The sequence below is a fragment of the Hyperolius riggenbachi genome, chromosome 12 (genome assembly GCF_040937935.1).
Source record: "Hyperolius riggenbachi isolate aHypRig1 chromosome 12, aHypRig1.pri, whole genome shotgun sequence".
NCBI classification, from domain to species: Eukaryota; Metazoa; Chordata; class Amphibia; order Anura; family Hyperoliidae; genus Hyperolius; species Hyperolius riggenbachi.
This window is the reverse complement of record NC_090657.1, coordinates 173,084,722-173,110,230: the sequence shown is the minus strand read 5'-3', so window position 1 is coordinate 173,110,230 and position 25,509 is coordinate 173,084,722. Positions and strand designations below refer to the sequence as shown.

Below are 25,509 nucleotides of genomic sequence, written 5' to 3'. Positions count from 1 at the left end.
CATTGCGTTTATTTTGTACTGACATGTTTGCCCGCATTGCATTTATTTTGTACTGACATGTTTGCCCGCATTGCGTTTATTTTGTACTGACATGTTGCCCGCATTGCGTTTATTTTGTGCTGACATGTTGCCCGCATTGCGTTTATTTTGTGCTGACATGTTGCCCATTGCATTTATTTTCTGGTGTCCGGGGTAACTGTTACTGCATTTATTATTTAATGGTCATAGATGGCTATGTTTGCTGCTTTGTGGTTATACTATTAGCATCACACAGTTTCTGCACACCCATGATGCAAAGTCTCGTTTGTCCACATCATGGCGTAAACACTGCTTTCTTATGCCTCGCCGTTACATCATTACGTTAGCTCCGCCCATACAATGTCATGGCCACGCCCATTTTTCACAGCGGCAGCGCGCCGCAGCCACCCCCCCCCCCCGGTCTTCATCGCTGCGCACTCCTCAGTCCTCCCCACTTCCCCCCCCCCTCCCCGCGCCCCCCTCCCTGTCCCAGGTTGGACCCACAAAAATCTGGTCACTCTACCTTTTTACTCTTCTCCACTGGGTTTTTTTTTACCCTTCTGTACCACAGCAATTTTAACCTGTCAGCGCTCCTTGCCTCCTTCCATTCATTCGCCTAGAACTTTATTACTACTTATCACAACAAAACCATCTATATTTTGTTTTTTCTGCCACCAATTAGGCTTTCTTTGGATGGTACATTTTGCTAAGAATTATTTTATTCCAAAGGCATTTTAATGGGAAAAATAAGAAAAAAAGGGGAAAAAATAATTATTTCTCAATTTTAGGCCATTACAGTTTTAAAGAGAACCCGAGGTGGGGTTCTGACAATGCTATCTGCATACAGAGGCTGGGTCTGCCTATACTGCCCAGCCTCTGCTGCTATCAAGATCCCCCATAAATCACAGCCGCGCTGTTGACACACAGCGTGTCGCAGCAGGCTGTGTTTACCTATGTACTGTTAGTCTCAGCGCTCCCCCCGCCTCTCCTGCATTAAGTAGAAAGACAGCCGGCACCATCCAGTTCAATAATGCTCTTTTATTGAGATAAAACCATCTCAGCAGGTCACAGCGACGTTTCGAGGAAATCACCTCTTTATCAAGCTCATGCTGAATACATGTCACATATACACAGTACAAGCTAACATTTATATACCAAGCATGGTACTGCAGCAGCCAATCACACACACTTAACACAATGCCCAATCATAATAGTCCGTAAGTTGCCGGACCTGATGGGGAACTTAGAGGCTGCTGCCTCATAGGTACATTCAAATGGGGTCCCTCCCATCCCCCGACACCCACCTTGGTAAACCGCCGCGGCCCCTTCCGCCCGTCAATCACCACCATCTCCTCCCATCCATCCGCCCATGGCGGACCTGACAGGGGACTAGATGGGATAGACGCCTGTGCGTCCGCGCTCATGCGTGGACACTCTGCGTCCAGACGGGCGGATGGTGACGTAGGCAGCTAGAGAAGCCGCCATGCGTCACACGCTGAAAGGCGGGGCAGCGGTGGCGACCAATAGGAGCGCTCAAAGTTCAATGCGTAGTAAAATACGTGTGTATGGCGTACACAACGCATTAGCATATGTAAACAATCACATTGTAAGCAGTGGCGGCGCTACACTGGGGCTTGCCCAGGCTTCAGCCCCAGCTGGCAACTTGTTAGCCCCTCTTAAAGCCCCCCCGCACTTGTCAGATGACAAAAAATGATCGAGGCGCCAGCCGCGCTAATAAGGGATGCGGGAGCCTGCTTTATTCCTCCCTCCCTCCTCCCTTCCTATGAATGCGCCCCCACCTGCTGTGAATGTCCCCCCCCGTAGGCAGTGTGTGCAGAGCGGAGCGGTAGATCCTCTTACCGCAATCCATGCTCACCGGCAACTAGTCTCCTGCTTCCTGTGACGTCATGGTAAACAGGAAGCAGGAGACTAGTTGCCGGCGAGCATGGATTGCGGTAAGAGGACCTACCGCTCCGCTCTGCACACACTGCCTACGGGGGGGGGGGGGGGGGGGACATTCACAGCAGGTGGGGGCGCATTCATAGGAAGGGAGGAGGGAGGGAGGAATAAAGCAGGCTCCCGCATCCCTTATTAGCGCGGCTGGCGCCTCGATCATTTTCTTCCTGTCTTCTCTCCCCAGGGCAATCTCCTCACACACAGGGGCACCTTCCTCCCCACCCACGGGCATTCTCTCCCCTCCACTGACGACCCCCCTACCCACTGGCACCCTCCTCCTACCCACTGAGACTATCCTCCTACCCACTGGCACCTTTCTCCCCCACCCAGTGTCACCCTCCTTTCCACCCACAGGTACCCTCCTCTTCACCCACTGGCACCCTCCTCCTACCCACTGACACCCTCCTCCTGCCCACTGGCACCCTTCTCCCCACCCAGTGGCACCCTCCTTTCCACCCACAGGTACCCTCCTCCCCACCCACTGGCACCCTCCTCCCCACCCACTGGCACCCTCCTCCCCACCCACTGGCACCAACTGAGCTGCCCTGGGGCCCCCAGCCCACCACCACCAGCCAGGCCTGAGCTGCCCTGGGGCCCCCAGCCCACCACCACCAGCACGGCCTAAGCTGCCCTGGGGCCCCCAGCCCACCACCACTAGCCAGGCCTGAGCTTCCCTGGGACCCCAGCCCACCAGCCACGCAGGCATGAGGCCTCCAGCCCACCACCAGTCAGGCTTGAGGTGCCCTGGGGCCCCCAGCCCACCACCACCAGCCTGACTACATATACTGAGGACAGCTATACGCCTGGCTACATATACTGGGGACATCTATACACCTGGCTACCTATGCTGGGGACACTGTCTGTCATTATGTGCATGAACTGGTGAAAAGTTGTCCCTTATGTGCATTTACTGCGGAAACGCAGTCTGTCATTATGTGCATTAACTGGTGAAAAGCTGTCCCTTATGTGCATTTACTGCGGAAACGCAGTCTGTCATTATGTGAATTAACTGGTGAAAAGTTGTCTCTTATGTGCATTTACTGGGGAAATGCTGTCTGTCATTATGTGCATGAACTGGTGAAAAGTTGTCCCTTATGTGCATTTACTGCGGAAACGCAGTCTGTCATTATGTGCATTAACTGGTGAAAAGCTGTCCCTTATGTGCATTTACTGCGGAAACGCAGTCTGTCATTATGTGAATTAACTGGTGAAAAGCTGTCTCTTATGTGCATTTAATGGGGAAACTGTCTGTCATTACATGCATTAACTGGTGAAAAGCAGGCTCTTATGTGCATTTAATGGGGAAACTGTCTGTCATTACATGCATTAACTGGTGAAAAGCAGGCTCTTATGTGCATTTAATGGGGAAACTGTCTGTCATTACGTGCATTAACTGGTGAAAAGCAGGCTCTTATGTGCATTTACTGCGGAAACGCAGTCTGTCATTACGTGCATTAACTGGTGAAAAGCTGTCCCTTTATGTGCATTTACTGCAGAAACGCAGTCTGTCATTATGTGCATTAACTGGTGAAAAGCTGTCTCTTATGTGCATTTAATGAGGAAACGCTGTCTGTCATTACGTGCATTAACTGCTGAAAAGCTGATTCTTATGTGCATTTACTGGTGAAAGGCTACCTGTCATTATGTGCGTTTACTTCATTTTTTTTTTCATGTAACCACGTTAGCTGGTACAACTACATTAAAGTTAGCCCCGCCCACATGACATCATGACCACGCCCAAATTTTCGCCGCGGCGCGCGAAATCCCCCCCCCCCCCAAGCCCGGCCTGCCAGCCCTCATGCCCCTTTGAGCCCCCCCAAAAATCTGAAGCTGGAGCCGCCACTGATTGTAAGATACGATGCATAATATATATGTGGCAAAGGAACATACATGGACACTGTAACCAGGATCCATGTACATATAAGGACTACCATGGAATCACATAATCTCCCTACTAAGTACATGTCTAGGGTGAAGAGACTACAGTAACGTTATGTGGGCCCAATAAGAAAGTAGGAATGGACATGGGGGAAGGACGGACAGGGGAAGGGGTACAAGGGAGGGGGAGAGGGAGGGGGGAAAGGGGAAATTTTTTTTTAACACAACAATACTAAATTATAAAAACAATAAAGTGCTGACATTAGGCAGGACACAATGGAGCCTCATGAGAACAAAGCTTAAATAATGGACGTATGTCTTTTTTCAACCAAATAACTATGTAACTAAGTTCTCTATTAAGTCCCCGAGGCTCCATTGTATCCAGCTTTATAATCCAAAATGCCTCCCTCCAAAGAAGTCTTTTAACTCGATCACCCCCTCTCCTCAAAGGGGCCACCCGCTCTATGACCATAAATCTTAATTGGCTTACATGATGTTTAGCCTGCACAAAGTGATATGGGACCGCCTGGTCCACCAAACGTTCTCTAATTGCGTGTTTATGTGATGATAGCCTTTTCTTAAGTTTCTGTGTGGTCTGCCCAACATACAATAGGCCACAAGGGCACTTCAAGGCATACACCACATAATCCAAATCACATGTATGCCATCCTCTGACTTTGAATTTGGTGCCACGATGTGGATGCATCAATTCGGCTCCAGTGCACACAGTTGAGATATGGGTATGTCCCCTGCCTCTTTGTTAACTGTGATGAAACATTGTCTTGCCTCTCCTGCCTAGCGCCGGTCCCCGCCCGCGTCCCTTCCCTCCCCGCTGATTGGAGGGAAGGGACGCAGGCGGGGACCGGAGCTATGCAGGAGGTGGGGAGAAAGCGCTGAGACTAACACTACAGAGGTAAACACAGCCCGCACAGCGCGGCTGTGATTTATGGGGGGTAGCAGAGCGCAGGGGGGGCTTAGGGGGGATCTGGATAGCAACAGAGGCTGGGCTGTATAGGCAGACCCAGCCTCTGTATGCGGATAGCATTGTCAGAACCCCACCTTGGGTTCTCTTTAAAATAATACATGCTACCATAATTAAATCCCACACATTTTAATTGCCCATTTGTCCTGGTTATTGCAACGTTTAAAATATTTCCCTAGTACAATGTATGGCGCCAATATTTTATTTGGAAATAAAGGTGCATTTTTTTCAGTTTTGCATCCATCTCTATTTACAAGCCCATATTTTCTAAATGAACGGTAATATACCCTCTTGACATACATATTAAAAAAAAAGTTCAGTCTTTTTTTTTTTTCATTTTTTCTTTTTTTTACTGCAAAACTTTTATTTGGGTAATTATGGGATAGTATGGGAGGTAAGGTGTTATTTTTAAATGTATGTGTGGGTCTTTTTATTAAAATAAATGTATGTAAGTGTAATTTTACTATTTGGCCACAAGATGTCCTTGTGCATTATTTCCTGTTAGCATAGTCAATCATTGGCCACTGCATCATTTTCAGATGATTGTTGCTACATCTGTGGGTATCATCTGTAAGCGTTACCACATCTTCGCTTGTGGCTAAATAAGCCAATAGCAGCACGGCATTTCTTGCCACATTTGTCACAGATAAAATGTGAATTGGCCAGTGCGGCAAAAGTGATGCAAAGTCTTTTCTGCTTTAAATTTTAGTACCAGACTTCGTAGTGTCTTTAGGTCTTGACGCCATAAGGATCTATTTTCAGCACGTTTACCCCAGCCTCCAGTATTAATGCCAAAGCAATCCATATCACGCTTGCAAGAGTCTTTGTATCAAAGCATAGGTCATCCCACTGGTCTTTTTGCATGTGCAATTTGAGCCAACAGAACCTGTCGGGGAAATCTTTCTGGGTCCATTCTATATAGGTGACCCAGCCAGCGGAGTCTTCTCTGTTTGAATATTGCCATGATACTGGTACAGTGTGTTATTACAATGACTGCAGGCATCTCACTGATTCCAGCGATCATTGACACAGGTACTTAGTTTAATAAATGGGAACAGTGTTTCCATTCATTCATTTCCCCTCTAACGGGCAGTGGCAAAGAACAAGCATGGGAGCAAGTGCGAGAATGAGCGGTGGCCGTCGGATTCAATAGATGATTATCTATGGCCCTTGGTAGTCCCACAGGATGTAGATAATTTGTCACAAACCACATACAAGTGGTTAACCCCCTTGGCGGTATGAAAAATACCGCCAGGGGGAAGCGCAGCAGTTTTTTTTTTATTTTATTTTTTTAAATCATGTAGCGAGCCGAGGGCCCGCTACATGATAGCCGCTGCTCAGCGGCATCCCCCCAGCCCCGCCGATCACCTCCGGCGATAGGCGATCAGGAAATCCCGTTCAAAGAACGGGATTTCCTGGAGGGCTTCCCCCGTCGCCATGGCGACGGGGCGGGATGACGTCACCGAAGTCAGCAACGTCGGGACGTCATTGGGAGTCCCGATCCACCCCTCGGCGCTGCCTGGCACTGATTGGCCAGGCAGCGCTCGGGGTCGGGGGGGGGGGGCCGCGCGCCGCACTGGATAGCAGCGATCGGGCGCGCGGCGGCGGCGATCGGGGTGCTGGCGCAGCTAGCAAAGTGCTAGCTGCGTCCAGCAAAAAAACAATTATGTAAATCGGCCCAGCAGGGCCTGAGCGGCACCCTCCGGCGGCTTACCCCGTGTCACACACGGGGTTACCGCTAAGGAGGTTAATAGTCCTACAAGTGTTGGCCCCTCCTGGAGACTATTGGTGAACACATCGTGAAGCAGAATATACAGTTTCCCACATATTCCACTACATAAGGCAGAAAGAATATATTTGAATTTTTTTTTTTAATTTTAACTCAAAGTTCCAGTTGCCTTATTAGTTCACAAAACATCTGTCTGGGAGTGTACACATTCCTCTCTGAATTCTCATCTTATCTGGTTTCTCTATAGCAGAAGTCTTTCTCACTTAATGCTTTCCTATGAGGCCACTCTGTCTTCAGGAGCCATGATGTGATTCTGTGTAGCATTAAAAAGATACAACCTGCACTACTTTACTGCACAACGCATGCTATTCCTCAGTAAGATTCACTGGTAAAAAAAAAAAAAGCATTAATTAAAATGCAGACAAAGGAGTAACCCACACTTCCTGCCAACACAAGCGTGATCCCTCCCTCATACACAAGCTGGATGAACCTGGGCTGAGATTCTTGTTTTTGGGCTGGCTGGACTGATAGCTTAGTGTGGGTATAGCTGACCCATGATGGATTGCTTAAAGGACAACTGTAGTGAGAGGTATATGGAGGCTGCCATATTTATTTCCTTTTAAACAATACCAGCCCTGCTGGTCTTTTGGCTGCAGTAGTGTCTGAATCACACCAGAAACAGGCATGCAGCTAATTTTGTCAGATATGACAATAATGTCAGAAACACCTGATCTGCTGCATGCTTGTTCAGGGTCTATGGCTAAAAGTATTAGAGGCAGAGGATCAACAGGATAGCCAGGTAACTGGTATTGCGTAAAAGGAAATAAATATGGCAGCCTCCATATACCTCTTACTACAGTTGTCCTTTAACATTTAAAAAAAAGTGCGTTGTCTTTGGTCCACAAGGGATGCCGCTAGATCATTTGCCATCCGTCCTCCCTCCTTCCCTCTCCATAGAACAGAACGTGCTATAGCTTAGGAATGGTCAATGAGAGGGAAAAAAAATTCAAGCTGATTCAAAATTTGTTCACAAATGTATGCAGCTTGAAAATGGACCAATTGAATCCTGCCAAGATCTGATTGGTCCATTTTCATAATTCCTTATCAGCTGAGAGTTACTTGCATCTCTCTGGCACATAATGAAAAGTCTTAAGCCTGGTACACGATTTCAATTTTGATTGGCCAATCGCTGACCAATTTTATCACCTCCATGTAATATGAGAGTTTACCTGCGCAATCTGCTCATAATATTTGGTATCTGTTGACCCTCATACTACATAGGGGTGGTAAAATTTGTCAGTGATTGGCCAATCATAATTTAAAGTGTGTATCAGGCTTTAATTCCACATAAAGATGTTGCTGAATAAATTCACCTCTCTGTGTTCTGTTTTTGTTTCGGCAGATAAAACTATCTAATTAGTTCTCATCAGCATCTCTGAATAGCTTTGCCAAGGCAGCTCTCCATAGAGGAAACACTGAGGCTTAACCCTTTCAGTGTCTTCTGCAAGTAAGGTTTTTTTTAAGGATTTTCATAAACTGTAATGAAAATATTTTTCTCCATAAAGGTTATCATGCTGTGACTAATCTTTTAGAGCAGAGGGGAAGTTCTGAGTTTAGTTCCACTTTAAGGGTGACAGAAAGTGACCATGTGTATGAGGCTTGAGGCCAGTATACACAGTAGAGAGTTCTTGGGTGAGGGGGTCTGGGCTTCTGTGGAGGTTATCGGTCGCCTCAGCTGAGTTTCATCTAAAGTACACAGCTATGGTCATCCAATCCCATTTCCTGCAGACAGTAATCACTGTGCATGTGTACAGTGATTTAAAGGCCTTTAAAGTTTATTTATACGTACCTGGGGTTTCCTCCAGCCCCCTACAGGCTGATTGCTCCCTCTCCCGGAGCTCTCCGTCGTCGTCCTCCACCTCCTGGATCGTCTGGAATCTGGCACTGGAAGTTCTCTGGCGTTCTGCGCATGTCTGGCTGTGAGCGCTGCAGTTGCCAGGATCTGTGCAGTACTACTGCGCAGGAGCAGAACGCTCCCAACAACAGGAGCGCCAGTGGCCGGACTGCGCCTGCGCTGACTGGCCATGACTGAAGGACTTTCGGGGCCAGATTTCAGACTATCCAGGCGGAGGAAGAGGGCGGCAAAGGAGCGATCTGCGTAGAGGGAACAGACACCAGTCCCCCAACGGGCGACATTCATCAATCATGTGTACAGGCCTTTAAAGTGTACCTGAGATGGCGAGCTAGAGAAAATGTATACATACCTGGGGCCAGGGGCATAGCAATAGGTGTTGCAGAGGTTGCGACCGCATCGGGGCCCTTGGGCCAGAGGAGCCCCGAAGGGCCCTCCCTCAACTACAGTATTGGCTCTCTATTGATCCTGTGCTCAAAATAATCACTTTTATAGATACTTTGAATAGTGGTAATCATTAGCACACTGTTCTCCATCCCCTTCTTGCACCTCTGACATTGTAGTTGCCATTGGCAAGTTTTGGTGTCCGTATCAATTGTTATGTATAGAGTGCTTGGGGGGCCCCAATGTAAAACTTGCATCGGGGCCCACAGCTCCTTAGCTACACCACTGCCTGGGGCTTCCTCCAGCCCCCTCCACACAGATCACCGTCCTCTTCTTCCGCCTGGATCGTCTGGAATCTGGTCCGAAAGTCCTTCAGTTGGTGCCAGTTAGTGCAGGCGCAGTCCGGCCACGCACCCTCTCGTTGTTGGGAGCGTTCTGCACAGATCCTGGCGACTGCAGCTCTCGCAGCCGGGCACGCGCAGAACGCTGGAGGACTTCTGGTGCCAGGTTCCAGACGATTCAGGAGGTGGAGGAGGACGGCGAGGGCAGTATCTGCGTGGAGGGGGCTGGAGGAAGTCCCAGGTATGTATAAATGTTCTCTCCCTCGCCATCTCATGTACACTTTCAAGGCCTGTACACACGAGTAGGGATGGCCTTTCAAGTCAAGACAGACTTAAATTCGGAATTCCAATTAAATCTAATGACTTCAGGTGTGACCGCGGGATAAGGGAGGGTTAACTTACCCAGAAGTCTTCGGGACGTCTGCGTTTCATTACGCCTCATAGGTGTAATGAAAGCCGCGTTCCACCACTCTACCACGCTTCCTCCTTTTGGCTTGAAAGAGGAAGCACGGTAGTGAGTAATCAACGCGGCTTTCATTACGCCTATGGGTAAGTTAAACCCCCCCATCCCGCGGTCACACTTGAAGTCATTAGACTTCATTAGAATTCCAAATTCGAGTTCATCTTCTTGATTCGAAAGCCCATGGGTGCACACGAGTGATGAATGTCGCCCGTTGGGTATTGACACCTGTTTCCTCAGGTGACACTGCATGACGGTGGGCAACTGGACAAGGTGAGTGAGAGAACAATGCCCATGGCTGTGGTTCAGCTATAACAATCTGCTGGCCAGGCAGGCATTGGGAGTTCGGGGCTGCTGTACTCTCGCTTGAATCTTGGCAGAGGTTGTTGCTATCACCTTGCCCAAGTTTTATCTAGACTGTGTATGGGAGTCCAATGGACTTTATAGATCATAAACACTGTCAGGCTATGCCTGACATTGGAATTGAAGTGCAAAAGGTTAAAACTTTTTTTTTTATTTGAAAAAATTTAATTATAGCTTAAAAAGTTGCAGTCAAGTTTATTTTTTGCATGAAGGATAGACATAAAACAACATTACAAAATGCAGAATACAAGATGTAGAACACTCCTTCTACAAAGACATAAATACCCGTGTAATGAAATGCGTTAGAACATTGTAGTCTGCCACAAAAGAATGGTTCTCACACATAACGAGAGAGACTTACTTTCCATGAGGAATTAAGCTCGCAGCGTGTTGCAGTCGCATATCGCGGGATAAATGCTAGAGGCGTGTCATCCCCACTGTTTAACCCGTCAATTCCCATCATGTGGCTAATTGCCTAGATCAAGGCTTATGGCTAATTAACAAGTGCAAAGCCCATCCTCCGCTGGTTCTTAATGCTTAAAGAGGGGGGGGGGGGAATAAATCAGTACATTGCAAAGTGAGACATGGAAAAATAGAAGAGAGGTCAAGAAGTGAATGATATTAATTATGTAATTTGTTCATATTCTTTGATCCACAATCATCCTGCAGTAAACATGGAAAAAAACAGACAACACCAACTGCCATTATTACCTATAAACACACCCACTAACAATGCGATAGGCTAAAAGGTTGTTTTTTTATAGATATACATATGCACAGAGGGAGATACTGGTTGTTTGGCAGATGGAAACAGCCGTTATTTCCTACAATGCAACAAGGTTCACAGACAGCAATACTATCAGGACCATGGTCCTGACATCACACTGTGGGAGGGATATCACCACAATATCATCCTAAAAGACGTCCTGATGATCTATTTGGGAAAAGGTAAAGATTTCTTGTGGGAAAGAGGGTATCAGCTACTGATTGGGATGAAGATCAATGCTTGGTTACAGTTCTGTAAAGCCAAATGCTGTATAGCTGTCATTGCGTATGAGCGATTCCTGATGAACAAACAACATTTGTGGATGATGTGCTGCACAGACGTTCACTACATAACACAAACTGTGGAGAAACAGCGTGGAGACACTTCTGTAGAGAAACTGCTGTGTGCTTCAGTGACCAGTTGTAGTCATCAATATCTGTACACACTGCCTAATGTGAATTATAATCAATCACGTATCAATCAGTGAGGTGTAAGCAGGGAAGGGAACAGCCGCAGTGTCAGAGAGGTGTAAGCAGACGAGGGAACAGCCGCAGTGTTAAAGAGGTGTAAGCAGGGGAGGGTACAGCCACAGTGTCATAGAGGTGTAAGCAGGGGAGAGAACAGCCGCAGTGTTAAAGAGGTGTAAGAAGGGGAGGGAACAGCTGCAGTGCCAGAGAGGTGTAAGTAGAGGAGAGGACAGCCTCAGTGTCAGAGAAGTGTAAACAGAGGAGTGGACAGGTGCAGTGTCAGAGAGGTGTAAGCAGGGAAGGGGACAGCTGCAGCGTCAGAGGGGTGTAAGCAGGGAAGAGGACAGCTGCAGTATCAGAGAGGTGAAGGGGAGGGGATAGCTGTAGTGTCAGAGAGCTGTAAGCAGGGGAGGTAACAGCTGCAGCATCAGAGGGGTCTATGCAGGGGAGGGTATAGCTGCAGTGTCAGAGAGGTGTATGCAGGGGAGAGGATAGCTGCAGTGTCCTAGAAGTGTAAGCAGGGGAGGGAACAGTTGCAGTGCCAGAGAGGTGTAAGCAGAGGAGAGTACAGCCTCAGTGTCAGAGAGGTGTAAGCAGAGGAGGGGACAGGTGCAGTGTCAGAGAGGTGTAAGCAGGGAAGGGGACAGCTGCAGTGTCAGAGGGGTGTAAGCAGGGAAGAGGACAGCTGCAGTATCAGAGAGGTGAAGGGGAGGGGATAGCTGTAGTGTCAGAGAGGTGTAAGCAGGGAAGGGGACAGCTGCAGCATCAGAGGGGTGTAAGCAGGGAAGAGGACAGCTGCAGTATCAGAGAGGTGAAGGGGAGGGGATAGCTGTAGTGTCAGAGAGGTGTAAGCAGGGGAGGTAACAGCTGCAGTGTCAGAGAGGTCTATGCAGGGGAGGGTATAGCTGCAGAGTCAGAGAGGTGTATGCAGGGGAGGGGATAGCTGCAGTGTCCAAGAGGTGTAAGCAGGGGAGGGAACAGTTGCAGTGCCAGAGAGGTGTAAGCAGAGGAGAGTACAGCCTCAGTGTCAGAGAGGTGTAAGCAGAGGAGGGGACAGGTGCAGTGTCAGAGAGGTGTAAGCAGGGAAGGGGACAGCTGCAGCGTCAGAGGGGTGTAAGCAGGGAAGAGGATAGCTGCAGTATCAGAGAGGTGAAGGGGAGGGGATAGCTGTAGTGTCAGAGAGGTGTAAGCAGGGGAGGTAAAAGCTGCAGTGTCAGAGAGGTCTATGCAGGGGAGGGTATAGCTGCAGTGTCAGAGAGGTGTATGCAGGGGAGGGGATAGCTGCAGTGTCAGAGAGGTGTAAGCAGGGGAGGGAACAGTTGCCGTGCCAGAGAGGTGTAAGCAGAGGCGAGGACAGCCTCAGTGTCAGAGAGGTGTAAGCAGGGGAGGGAACAGCCGCAGTGTCAGAGAGGTGTAAGCAGAGGAGGGGACAGGTGCAGTGTCAGAGAGGTGTATGCAGGGAAGGGGACATCTGCAGCGTCAGAGGGGTGTAAGCAGGGAAGAGGACAGCTGCAGTATCAGAGAGGTGTAAGCAGAGGAGGGGACAGGTGCAGTGTCAGAGAGGTGTAAGCAGGGAAGGGGACAGGTGCAGCGTCAGAGGGGTGTAAGCAGGGAAGAGGACAGCTGCAGTATCAGAGAGGTGTAAGCAGAGGAGGGGACAGGTGCAGTGTCAGAGAGGTGTAAGCAGGGAAGGGGACATCTGCAGCGTCAGAGAGGTGTAAGCAGGGAAGAGGACAGCTGCAGTGTCAGAGGGGTGTGAGCAAGGGAGGGAAACATTATGAGGTGAAAAACGGAAATAAAGTTCAATACCTGTGTGTATTGTTGTTCTATGGAGGACGCCATAAGCGCCCTCCTTTCCAGTCCGCACAGTTCCTGTAACTGTATTCAGACCCAGGTCGCATCCCGGCCCCCCCACACCACGGGTCGTGCTAGCTTTCCCCGCATAAGATGGTCACCAGGATTGCCGCAGCTGTGCAGTCCGTATAGACGTGAGTGCGGATGCGCAGCTTTAGTGCCTCCACTCCTCGCCTCCACTTCTCACTCCCACATGTCTGTGGGATGTCACGCCTCTGGAGGAGGCACTAAAGCTGCGCATCTGCACACGCATCTATGCGGACTGCACAGCCGCGGCAATCCTAACGCCCATCTTATGCGGGGAAAGCTAGCATGATCCGTGGTGTGGGTTCGGTATGCAACCTGGGGCTGAATACAGTTACAGAAACTGCGCAGAATGGAAGGGAGGGCGCGGATGGCGTACTCCATATAACAAGAATACACACAGGTATTGATCTTTATTTCCGTTTTTCCCCCACGTAAGTCCTTCAACGATTACCTCAATTCAGAAAGAGGTTATCATTACCAGCACAGCACCAATGAAGAGCTATTACATCGGTCCTGTGGCCCTGATGCTCTGCATTCCCTATTGCAACATCACTGTCTTTAAGAAATAAAGCCAATTTTATGCTGCTATTTGTCAATATGTCAATCCTTGTTATACCAGTCTGTATGCACATATACACATATGTATAGTCTGTATGCATGTTGGATTACTATGGCTCTGTACAAATTAACAAGCTGACACATCATTGCATTCCAGCGGTTCTGGAGGTGTGTTTAGCTTCTAAGGGTAACAATCGTTAATATGCATATATTCAGCAGTGATGCACTGGGAGACATTTCAAGCTCACTCCAACCTGAATTATTGCAAATTCTTTCTGTTTCAAAGGACTTACGAGGCCAAAATCCCTAAAAAAGTCAAGTACCTGCATGATGTTTAAATGCACGGAGGACGCCGTCCGCGCCCTCCGTGCAGTTCCGCACGTGAAATTGCCCCCCGTGCCGATCGCGACCCCACAGGCCGGGTCGGGCTCTCCTGCCACTCCTAATATGGCCGCCGGAGTTGGCCGCGTGTGCGGCTGCACAGCTCTAGGGCCAATCCCCCGAACCACGCACTGTAGCGTGGATCGGAGGGGGAGGCCCTAGAGCTGCGCAGCCGCACTCACGGCAATGCAGACTGTGCAGCCGCGGCCAGTTCCGGTGGCCATGTTAGGAATGGCAGGAGAGCCCGACCCGGCCTGTGGGGTCGCAATTGGCATGGGGGGGGGGGGCGATTTCACGAAGGGGACCCGGTGTAACTGCACGGAGGGCGCGGACGGCGTCAACCATGCATTTAAACATCATGCAGGTACTTGACTTTTTTTAGTGATTTTGCCTCGTAAGTCCTTTAAAGAGAACCCGAGATGGGATTTAATTATGCTAGTGGGGCACAGAGGCTGGTTGTGCACACTAACACCAGCCTCTGTTGCCCCATAGTGTGCCTCCAAGACCCCCCTGTGCGCTGCTATACCCCCCGCAGTGCTAGCGACACACAGCGTGTCGCCAGCACAATGTTTACCTATGCGGCGTCAGTCAGCGCCGCTCCCTCGCCTCCTCCATATCGGCGCTACCCGCCCGCGTCCCTTCCCTCCCGCTGATTGGAGGGAAGTGACGTGGGCCGGTAGCGCCGATACGGAGGAGGCAGGGGAGCGGCGCTAACAGACAGGCAGAGGTAAACATTGTGCTGGCGACACGCTGCGTGTCGCTAGCACTGCGGGGGGTATAGCAGCGCACAGGGGAGTCTTGGAGGCACACCATGGGGAAACAGAGGCTGGTGTTAGTGTGCACAACCAGCCTCTGTGCCCCACTAGCAAAATTAAATCCCACCTCGGGTTCTCTTTAAGAAAGCAAACTTTTGTTTTTGTTATACCAAATAAAGCCAAATCATGGCTGAGGAAAGTTGTAGTACCACTTATTGCCTTTAGGTGGCAGTGCAGGCTAATTGTTTGCTAGGTGGGGTAAGTTCAAAAGAAATTAGTCTTCATGGATGCAGATGTGATCAGCTGAGCACAGATCAATGTCTGTCAGGAAAACGTGAGATGGATGAGGAGCCTGCCATTTTCATGCCCTTGAAAAAAGTGTACTTTAACCACTTCACCACTGGGTTTTTTTTACCCTTGTTTACCCTTGTTTTTTACCCTTGTGGACTAGAGCAATTTTCACCTTTCAGCCCTCCTCCATATCATTCCCCAATAACTTTCTCACTACTCATCACAAAGAATTTATCTATACCTTGTTTTTTCGCCACCAATTAGGCTTTCTTTGGGTGGTATGTTGGTTTGCTAAGAATTATTTTATTTTAGATGCATTTTAATGGAAATTATAAGAAAAAAAATGGAAAAATGCATTATTTCTCAGTTTTCAGCCATGATGGTTTTAAAATTTTCAGTCATGATGGTGTATGCTACTGTGATTAAAACCAGGGCTGTGGGGTTTGGAGTTGGAGTCGAGGAGTTGGAGCAATTTTGGGTACCTGAAGTCTGAGTTGAAGTCGGTGGATTAAGGAGTCGGAGTTTGGAATCGGAGTCGGGTGATTTTTGTACCAAATCCACAGCCCTGTTAAAGGGAACCTAAACTGAGAAGGATATGGATTTTTCCATTTAAAATAATACCAGTTGCCTAACTCTCCTACTGATCCTTTGTCTCTAATACTTTCAGCCACAGCCCCTCAACAAGCATGCAGATCAGGTTCTCTGACTGATGTCAGACTGGATTAGCTGCATGCTTGTTTCAGGTGTGTGATTCAGCCACTGCTGCAGCCAAAGAGATCAGCAGCACAGCCAGGCAACTGGTGGTATTGTTTAAAAAGAAACATCCTTATCCCTCTCAGTTTAGGTTCCCTTTAAGTATTAGACTAAGGAGTCAGAGTCGAGGAGTCAGAGTCTGAACCATTTTGGGTACCTGGAGACTGAGTCAGTGGTTTCATAGACTGAGGAGTCGGAGTTGGAGTCGGATGAATTTTGTACTGACTCCACAGCCCTGATTAAATACCGCCTATTTTATTTGCCCAGTTGTCCAAATTTTTACATTTAAAATATTTCCCTAGTACAATGTATGGCGATAGTATTTTCTTTGGAAATAAAGATGTATTTGTAACGATTGCGGAATCGTCTCCGTGGTCAGCGCACCAGACGTGCGCTGACGCGGCGGATTTCCTCCACAAGCGTATAATTGAGGACACCCAGGCTAGGTGCTATGCACCTGCAGAGGGAAATTCCTATCGGCAGGTGGAGCTGTGGAGTGCAGAGGAACAGCTCCTCTGCCCTACCACACACGCCAGAACGGAATTGTACGAAGGGAAGAAACACAATCGCAAGAGAAGCGATTGAGAGTGAGCACAGAGACAGATTGTGTGTGTGCATAAAACTAGTCGCCAACCCGCGACTGTGCACACACCACAGCAGATAAGAAGCAGGAACGTGATCGCGAGAGGTGCGATCGCCAGACGTGACACAAGGCTACAGCAAGGCGGAGCACGAGAGTAGCAAAGGCACAGCAAATTATACAATGAGGAGATACGGAAAATAACAAACACTAGCTAACCGCGAACACCGCACTCATTCGCAACAGTGCACGCGGTTATGCGCGGTCTCCACGTGATAAGCACAATAGAGACAAGCACGCCTAACTAACCATCGACAGACAAACATGAAACAGAGGACGCAAACGCTTGCTTAACGGTTACCTCACCGAGCCTCCAGCAAGCGGTCGTAGCAGACAAGACAGACACACGAAAACAGGGACAAGCGAGAGATAGGATCCACAGCACTAGCGAGAAGCGAGTGCGATCCAGGTACAGAGTAGCAGAACAGAAGGATCCACAGCACTAGCGAAAAGTGGCCAGCGCGATCCCAGGAGACAGAACAGAAGGATCCACAGCGCTAGCGAAAAGTGGCTAGCGAGATCCCAGGAGACAGAACAGAAGGATCCACAGCGCTAGTGAAAAGTGGCTAGCGCGATCCCAGGAGACAGAACAGAAGAGATAGCTGGTAGCAACCGCTGCACCAGCTATACTCCAAGAACAGGGATCAGAACCATTTCCTGTCGACCACCGCTGGGACAGGACAACAGCAACAGAACAAACAAACAAACAGATAAACAATCCTAACTGCACTTAAGGAATCTGCCTAGCACAGTTTCCAGGAATTACTCTAAGCTGATCTTCAAACCAAGAGCATGGCTGACACTCTCTAGGAGTGTGTACTACAAACCCTGAAGGAATGACCAGCAAAGGACTGTGGGTAATCCCAACCTTTATACTGCCAGTCATCACAAGAGGCAGGTAGGGGATTTGCATAACGAATGTATGCAAATTCCTCAGCAGCAAACTGCAATACAGACAAAAAGTCTCTCTTAAAGAGACCTGCAGAATGAACAGTGGTCAAAAAGCTGCCTGTTTACACAGGCAGCTGAGCAGATTCTCACAGTACCCCCCTTCTAGGGTCGAATTCCAGACGACCCTCAAAAGTGATATCTTCAAACAACTCTAACAGAAGACTCATGAAGGTTGGGACAGCCCAACAAGGTCCAATTCCAGAGTCAGTCCACCCGAAACCGACCTCATCAGAGACAGAAGCCACCGAAACAACGAAACATGCCCATCAGCACTACAAGTCTCAGCGTAACACCCATCAGGACTGTGGATCCCAGAGAAGAAGCCATCGACACCCTCCAGACAATACCCACCACCTTCCAAGGAGCGTCCGAAAATACCAAATCTGCCACAAAACCTGTTCGAAGTGTCTCTTTCAAAACAAAAGCCGCTGTTGTTCGTATTCAGGGTACCAAGCAAAACTTCTCTCGGAATCTCCCAGAACGCCTTGAAGCTCCGCAGAGATTCCAAGAAGCCAGAACGCTCACCAGGCTCACATGGAGAGCTACCAAGCACCCCCATGGAACCTATGACAGTTCCAGATTCAGAATTAGCAGGACACCCATCAAGATCAGGACTTTCAGGGACCACTTCTGGGCATGCAAGCAGGCAGGCTAAATCAGAACATGTCTCCACCGAGGAAGCATCTGAGTACGCTGGTAACCGAGGCACACTTGGGCTTTCTGGGTCACAGAGCACACTGGGGTACACCAGCACAGGAGAAACCTCAGGACATGTTGGGGAACTGCCAACCTCAGAGTCCGGCACGACAAGACCAAAACCAGTACCGGGCAGAGAATCATCATGAGTGGAGGTCACAGGCACTGGACTTTCAAAAGAAGACTAAAATACAAATTCAGAAATTTCTGTGACAATAATATCATCATTGACTACATATGAGTGAAGCTCCATCAGAGCTGAAAAGGTAGCCAGCAAGGCAGCAATGCCTAAACAAGCCTCTAGGGACACTGCAGGAGATATTGTACAAGGCAATATTGACTCATCCAGAGTACTGGGTGGAGAGTCAATACTTTCTTCAGAATCAGACTCGCAAATGTCAATGCGAGTGGACATAATGTCTTTATTCATGATACAGGGCAGACTCCGAGACATCTTCTCTGGACAGAGCAAAGGTGATTCAGTATCAGGTTCGCAAACCCAAGGCGCTGTCTCACTCCTGGACTCGGCTAACGATGTCAAATCCGAGGAGTCAGAACGCAAAATTTGCGAATCCAAGATCGCAGTCGATTGCGAAAGTGGACATTTCGAAGACAGGGATTCAGAGGTCTCCAGGCTGGATTGCTGGATCTCAGAAACGCCAGCTGACAATGTGCTTTTACAAACATCAACTGAATGAAGTACACGTTGTTCATTCAGAATCATTTTCCACATACAAATCAGCGGACTCACAAAGTCAAATTCACGCCCCTTTCCTTTTCTTAAGGCAGAAGCAGAACTTATACATGCTCTCAAGACAGACTCACTTCTGGCAATGTAGTACTCACAAAACGACTTTGAATCGTTCTCCAATTCGTACACCAGCGATTCGAGCTGCTTTTTTCTGGAACGGGGGCTCCCATTCACACCTGACTAGATCTGAGCATACATACTGAACAATATTAGAAGAAGGAGTTGTGACAACAACATGAGAAACTTTATTAATCACATTACCCTTACTCTTTAGGCAGGGAACACACTTGACTGTTTTCGTGCGCGTTTTTTGCACAGAAAAACTGAGAGCTCATGTTAATCAATGTGCTAGTGCACACTTACTGTGTTGTTCGCGCGCAGAAAAAAAACTGACATTCTGCATCCTGATTCTGCACATTTTGGCAGTTTTCTGTATCAATTACATCAGCTGCTGTGAAAAAACGCACGCGTTTTCCTGCATGGAAACACACTTAGTGTGCAGAAAAACGCGCGCGGAAAACTGAAAGTCAAGTGTGTTCCCTGCCTGAAGCTGCATGGTTTGGGAATTTTCCTCATAGCAAGATCATAGATGGAGGATCTTAAAGTAGTACTGGGAGAAGAAGATCTGTTTTTACAAGACAAGAGATCCCACATATCATTGACAAAACTGACACACCCACGCCGATCACAATCGGCAGGAACATCTGAGAAACAGGCATCAGATCGCACAGATTCAACCTCCAAACAAACAGAAGAAACTTCATCAGAATTCACACAGGTGTCCACAAACGAGGCACACTCATTCATCTCAGGTCGCACAGTGCTTAAACCCGGTATCGAGATAATCCCCATATGGGTGGGGATCAGGGACGAGCACCGATTTTTTAACTGCTTTTATATAGTGTGCGATACTACCTATAATAGGATCCACATACGCTTTTGTCTCAGGCAATGACATCTGAATCAAATCAAAGGTTCCCTCTGCCCAGGGAATTTTGGTTTGGCTGGTCATTCTGTAACGATTGCGGAATCGTCTCCATGGTCAGCGCACCAGACGTGCGCTGACGCGGCGGATTTCCTCCACAAGCGTAAAATTGAGGACACCCAGGCTAGGTGCTATGCACCTGCAGAGGGAAATTCCTATCGGCAGGTGGAGCTGTGGAGTGCAGAGGAACAGCTCCTCTGCCCTACCACACACGCCAGACAGGAATTGTACGAAGGGAAGAAACGCAATCGCAAGAGAAGCGATTGAGAGTGAGCACAGAGACAGATTGTGCGTGTGTGCATAAAACTAGTCGCCAACCCGCGACTGTGCACACACCACAGCAGATAAGAAGCAGGAACGCGATCGTGAGAGGTGCGATCGCCAGACGTGACACAAGGCTACAGCAAGGCGGAGCACGAGAGTAGCAAAGGCACAGCAAATCATACAATGAGGAGATACGGAAAATAACAAACGCTAGCTAACCGTGAACACCGCACTCATTCACAACAGTGCACGCGGTTATGCGCGGTCTCCACGTGATAAGCACAATAGAGACAAGCACGCCTAACTAACCATCGACAGACAAACATGAAACAGAGGACGCGAACGCTTGCTTCACGGTTACCTCACCGAGCCTCCAGCAAGCGGTCGTAGCAGACAAGACAGACACACAAAAACAGGGACAAGCGAGAGATAGGATCCACAGCACTAGCGAGAAGCGAGTGCGATCCAGGTACAGAGTAGCAGAAGAGAAGGATCCACAGCAATAGCGAAAAGTGGCCAGCGCGATCCCAGGAGACAGAACAGAAGGATCCACAGCGCCAGCGAAAAGTGGCTAGCGCGATCCCAGGAGACAGAACAGAAGGATCCACAGCGCTAGCGAAAAGTGGCTAGCGCGATCCCAGGAGACAGAACAGAAGGATCCACAGCGCTAGCGAAAAGTGGCTAGCGCGATCCCAGGAGACAGAACAGAAGAGATAGCTGGTAGCAACCGCTGCACCAGCTATACTCCAAGAACAGAGATCAGAACCATTTCCTGTCGACCACCGCTGGGACAGGACAACAGCAACAGAACAAACAAACAGATAAACAATCCTAACTGCACTTAAGGAATCTGCCTAGCACAGTTTCCAGGAATTACTCTAAGCCACATGTGTCAAACTCCAGGCCTGGAGGGCCAGATCCATGCCAGTGTTTAGGATGGACTGAGAAAGAAAGGAATGTGTTCTACCTGATGGACCACACCTTTCCTGATTCAGACTCATCAAGTAATTTGAGTTGTATCAAAAATATGTGAGGATCTCGGCACTCGTAGGACCGGTTTGACATACCTGCTCTAAGCTGATCTTCAAACCAAGAGCATGGCTGACACTCTCTAGGAGTGTGTACTACAAACCCTGAAGGAATGACCAGCAAAGGACTGTGGGTAATCCCAACCTTTATACTGCCAGTCATCACAAGAGGCAGGTAGGGGATTTGCATAACGAATGTATGCAAATTCCTCAGCAGCAAACTGCAATACAGACAAAAAGTCTCTCTTAGGGCCCTTTTCCACCTGCAATCGCTAGCGTTCATGCTGAACGCTAGCGATTGCTGAATCGCAAAACCGGCGATTCCCCCGACGTTTGCGGCCGCAATTTTGCTATGCTATGCACTGCATAGCAAAATCGCGGCAATTATCGCTCCGCCGCGCGTTCGCGTTCCCGACAAAAGCGAATCGCGGTAGTGGAAATGACCTACCGCGATTCCTATGTTAAAAAGCAAACCGTAGCGATTGTAAAATCGCTAGCGGTTTGCGGTTTTGCGATTCAGCCAGCGCAAACGCGCTGGTGGAAAAGGGCCCTTAAAGAGACCTGCAGAATGCAGACCTGAACAGTGGTCAAAAAGCTGCCTGTTTACACAGGCAGCTGAGCAGATTCTCACAGTATTTTTTCCGTTTTGTGTCCATCACTAATTACAATCCCCTATTTGCAAAAGAACAGTAATATACCCTTATGACATACATATTAACAAAGTTTAGTCCGTAAGGTAACGATTTATGTATTTTTTTAAATGTATTTTTTTTATATTTGCAAATGTTTTATTTTGGTAACTATGAGAGAGTGGTAATTTAAGGGGTTAATTTTAATGGTATATGTAAGTATTTTTATTTAGGTATAATTTTACTATTTGGCCACAAGATGTCCCCCTCCCACGTTATCTTCCTGTGAGTACTGTTAGTACGCTAACAGGAAGCAACACTTGTATGTGTTACTTTATTTTATCGATGGCATCTCATGTATCCCGGGTGCTTAGATCGGCAAACACAGATAATGGTTAATATTAAGATCTTTTATTTACCATATGATTGTTTTTTTTATTACATATTATTTTTTCATAAAAACATCATATCAGAATCAGAATCAGAATCAGAATCAATTTATTTTCGCCAAGTAAGTTTGCACCTACAAGCAGGGCCGTTTCTAGCCCCGTTCAGCCGGTTCTGCTGAACGGGGCGCCTATGAAAGACAAATTGGGGGGGGCGCCAGGCAGAAGGAAAGGATGTGATGTCACAGCTGGCTGCTCCTAGGAGCCGGTGCAGCGAGAGGCAGGAGGGGCTGTGCCGCTGTGCGCACCAGCCCGAATCGATCACCGGCTTCCTAGCTAGCTTACTAGCTAGATCCTTCTGGGCGGCGAGTGCTCCTGCATGTTGACGTCACCGTCACGTGACAGGAGCGGCCGCGCTATTCCATCCTGTCACGGACGTTTTCTGTTTTTCAGCATTGTGTGGCGGAGGTGGAGTCTTTTTGGCCAGTGCCACTCGGGCTCCTCGCTGCCACTGCTGTGCCTGCTAGTAGTGTGTGCCCAGCCCAGCCAGCCTTGCCCTTGCTGCCGGCCTGCCGCTGCCTGCCCGCTAGCACCTCCGGACCCCCACCGATCCTTCCAGACTCCAGTTGCACCTGGCCTGCCATGATGATGGACAACATGGTAAGTAGGCAGGCAGTCTATGTACTGCACTGCCAGTGCCAGGCTCTCTCTTTCTGACGAGGGGGGGGGCGCTCTTTTTACCCTGGGCTAAAGTTAGATGGTCGACTCTGACAGACTGGCTACACAATATGGGCACATATACACCTGGCTACATAAGTCTGTCTGGGCACATATACACCTGGCTACATAAGTCTGTCTGGGCACATATACACCTGGCTACATAAGTCTGTCTGGGCACATATAAACCTGGCTACATAAGTCTGTCTGGGCACATATACACCTGGCTACATAAGTCTGGGCACATATACACCTGGCTACATATACTTGTCACATATACACCTGGCTACATATACTTGTCACATATACACCTGGCTACATATACTTGGCACATATACCCCTGGCTACATATACTTGGCACATATACCCCTGGCTACATATACTGGCACATATACCCCTGGCTACATATACTGGGAACATATACCCCTGGCTACATATACTTGGCACATATACCTCTGGCTACATATACTAGGCAACTATACCTCTGGCTACATATACTGGGGACATACCCCTGGCTACATATACTGGGCACATATACCCCTGGCTACATATACTGGCACATATACCCCTGGCTACATATACTGGGAACATATACCCCTGGCTACATATACTTGGCACATATACCTCTGGCTACATATACTAGGCAACTATACCTCTGGCTACATATACTGGGGACTACTATACTCATGGCTACTTATACTGGGGACACCTATAGACCTGGCTACCTGGGGGTACCTATTTTGGGGGAACTGCTGTCAGATTATCTGCATGTTTGTGGAACCGCTGTTATGTATTTTGGGGAACAGCTGCCAGATTATGTGTATGTTAGGGGAACGGCTGCTGCCAGATTACGTGTATTTTGGGGAACTGCTGCCAGATTGTGTATGTTTGGGGGACCACTACTGCCAGATTATATGTCCTTTGGGTGTTACATGTATTTTGGGTGATCCGCTGCCAGGTTTCGCGTATTTTGGGGAACTGCTTCCAAATTATGTGTATGTTGGTGGAACTGCTGCTGCCACATTGTCTATTTTGGGGGAACCACTTCCATATTATCTGTATTTTGGAGGAACTTCTACCAGATTATGTGTCTTTTTGGTGAAATACTGTCAGATTACATCTATTTTTGGGGGATACACTACGGCAGAGCTCAAACTTCCTCGGCAGACCTTTTACATCACTGCTAAGGTCATGTATATTTGGCCCCACCCATGACCACGCCCACGGGGTGCTTGACCACGCCCATTTTTATTTTTGGGGGATACACTACGGCAGAGCTCAAACTTCCTCGGCAGACCTTTTACATCACTGCTAAGGTCATGTATATTTGGCCCCACCCATGACCACGCCCACGGGGTGCTTGACCACGCCCATTTCCGGGTGAGTCCACTCACTTCTTTTCCCAGGACTAGACCCCTGTGGCTGCTGCACAGATAGCTAGCAGCAGAGTACCGCGGTCAGGCACTCGCCTTATCTCCCTGCATTGCAGCATTTGCAATCTTGCAAATGCTGCACCAGTTTAGCCCTGCTGCTTTGGTGCCCTAGCTCCTGTGCAGCCCTAGGCCATGGCCTAGGCGGCCTTGGCCTAAATCCGGCCCTGGATATGGAGGTTGACATTTATTTCCTATTAAACAATGCACATTGCCCAGCTGTCCTGCTGATCCTCTGCCCTTAATACTTTTAGCCATAGACCCTGAACAAGCATGCAGCAGAACAGATGCTCTGACTAAAGCCTGACTGGATTAGTTTCATGCTTGTTTCAAGCGTGTGAGTCAGACACTACCGATGCATGAGCAGGACGCCAGGCAACCGGTATTGTTTAAAAGGAAATAAATATGGCAGCCTCCATATCCCTCCCACTTAAGGTGTCCTTTTAGAGTTTATTAAATCAGGCCTTTATTTATAGGCAGGAAGAGTATAGGAAGAATGAACAAAGAGAAGGGAGGGAGATATACAGAGGTGAAGAGGGAGGGCCCATAAAACACAGCTCGCAGGTTGACATTCTATCCGTGACCCGGAGAGACACAGCGGCGTAGCGCACGCCAGAACAGATGAGCTGAACCAAAATAAGCATTACGCTTCGCCGCAGCATCTGTCAGAACTACTGATCCTCCCTCCAGTCTGAACGAACGCACGTCCAACCCTCCAGGACAAATAGCCTCTCAAAGCCGGGCAATGCGAAATACGAGATTCAGCCGATCGCAATCCCTGCGCCGCGACGTTGAGGCTATCATCAGAACACATTGTATCTCCACATAATCTTCCTGCAGTCATCAATCATCCTGCCACAAACTCCCAACACCTTCCCGCCGCTAACAGCTCACATCTTTACACATCCAAAAACACACACGTCTAAAGTGTACTCATTTATTGGCTGATTACTCCTGGGCGTGGCTCCTGTGGGAACTGACCCTTTTTCCACTACCCTGCGATTTGTAATTTGATTCTGATCGCAAATCGCAAGGTACATTAAACTAATGGAAACTGCAGCAACAATTTCCATTAGTGCGATCCGATTGCGATGCGATTTTGGTCAAAGCGCAATCGTCATCCTGCCGCATTTTGTATGCGATTGAGCTGTACTATA

At 48.5% G+C, this 25,509-nt stretch overlaps 1 protein-coding gene across 5 annotated transcripts in view; it reads left to right on the top strand.

Annotated features, from left to right (window-relative positions):
- LOC137541586 (sterile alpha motif domain-containing protein 10-like) overlaps positions 1-25,509 on the top strand; it is a 358,765-nt gene that overhangs the window by 22,449 nt on the left and 310,807 nt on the right. For 3 of the 5 annotated variants that reach the window (XR_011025225.1, XR_011025222.1, XR_011025224.1), the window contains one exon: positions 7,966-8,070. The exons of the other annotated variants lie outside the window; for them this stretch is intronic. The gene's annotated coding sequence lies outside the window, so the exon portion shown is untranslated. The remainder of the gene's footprint in view (positions 1-7,965; positions 8,071-25,509) is intronic. 5 annotated transcript variants of the gene reach the window in all.